The following is a 1,926-nucleotide window of genomic DNA, read 5'->3' on the forward strand; positions in this document are numbered from 1 at the left end:
ACAACCACCAACTGCACCCACAGGACCAGCACTGGCCTATCAGGCACTCAGCCACAAGTGACCTCACAACCACAAACTGCAGCCACAGGACCAGCACTGGCCTATCAGGCACTCAGCCACAAGTGACATCACAAACACAAACTGCACCCACAGGACCAGCACTGGCCTAGCAGGCACTCAGCCACAAGTGACATCACAAGCACAAACTGCAGCCACATCAGCAGCACTGGCCTATCAGGCACAGAGCCACAAGTGACATCACAACCACAAACTGCAGACAGCTGACTAGCTCTGGCCTATCAGGCACTCAGCCACAAGTGACATCACAACCACAAACTGCACCCACAGGACCAGCACTGGCCTATCAGGCACTCAGCCACAAGTGACATCGCAATCACAAAGTGCACCCACAGGACCAGCACTGGCCTATCAGGCACTGAGGCACAAGTGACATCACAACCACAAAATCCACCCACAGGACTAGCACTGACCTATCAGGCACTGAGCCACAAGTGACATCACAACCACAAACAGCACCCACAGGACCAGCACTGGCCTATCAGGCACTGAGCCACAAGTGACCTCAAAACCACAAACTGCACCCACAGGACCAGCACTGGCCTATCAGGCACTGAGCCACAAGTGACCTCACAACCACAAACTGCACCCACAGGACCAGCACTGGCCTATCAGGCACTCAGCCACAAGTGACATCGCAATCACAAAATGCACCCACAGGACCAGCACTGGCCTAGCAGGCACTGAGCCACAAGTGACATCGCAATCACAAACTGCACCCACAGGACTAGCACTGACCTATCAGGCCCTGAGCCACAAGTGACATCGCAATCACAAACTGCACCCACAGGACCAGCACTGGCCTATCAGGCACTGAGCCACAAGTGACCTCACAACCACAAACTGCACCCACAGGACCAGCACTGGCCTATCAGGCACTCAGCCACAAGTGACATCACAACCACAAACTGCACCCACAGGACCAGCACTGACCTATCAGGCACTGAGCCACAAGTGACATCACAACCACAAACAGCAGCCACATCAGCAGCACTGGCCTAGCAGGCACTGAGCCACAGGTGACATCACAACCACAAACTGCACCCACAGGACCAGCACTGGCCTATCAGGCATTGAGGCACATGTGACCTCACAAGCCCCAAAGAACCAATGTGCTTGATGCTGTCTAAGCAGGTACTGAAGCAAAATTCACCTCACACATACAAAAAAGGAGCAATGTGGCTGCTGGTGGACGAGCAGATACTGAGGCCAAATGACTCCACAAACACAAACAGCAGCAATATCCATCGAGCTGGACTGTCATGTGCTCAGGCTGAAGTGACCTCACAGGCAGCCATGAAGCCATATAGCTGCTCCTGGCCTGTTAGCGACTGAGGCACAATTGACCTGAACAAGCACAAACAGCAGCAATGTCCATGCTGATCGCCAGTCACATACTGATGCACAACTGACCTCAAAAGCACCAACAGCAGCAATGGGCCTGCTCCTCGTTTATGACGCATGGAGACACAAGAGACCTCACCATCATCACCGAAGCTACATGCATGCTGTTGGCCTACGAGCTTCAGAGGCACAACTCACCTCACAAGCACAAATGGCATCGATGTGCCTGCTGCTGCCCTATCTGCGACTGAGTCACAAGGGATCTGAAAAGTGCAAACCTTTACAGAGGAGAAGCTCACCTGGGCAACTCGCACGTCCCTTGATTACGCTGTGATCATTCTGTACAGAACAGTCTTCTGCAAACGGCTTTCATCTCCTGGCAAGATTCTCTCCAGATCATGGGACAGCTCCACTCTGGCACCCTGCGCACAAATCACAAAAGGGAACAATTGGTCTCGCTTTTCCTTTAGTACCATCAAGTCCAAGCCGGGAGCCTTTGCACTG

Source organism: Apteryx mantelli, chromosome 24, assembly GCF_036417845.1.
Source record: "Apteryx mantelli isolate bAptMan1 chromosome 24, bAptMan1.hap1, whole genome shotgun sequence".
In the NCBI taxonomy this organism is placed as follows: domain Eukaryota; kingdom Metazoa; phylum Chordata; class Aves; order Apterygiformes; family Apterygidae; genus Apteryx; species Apteryx mantelli.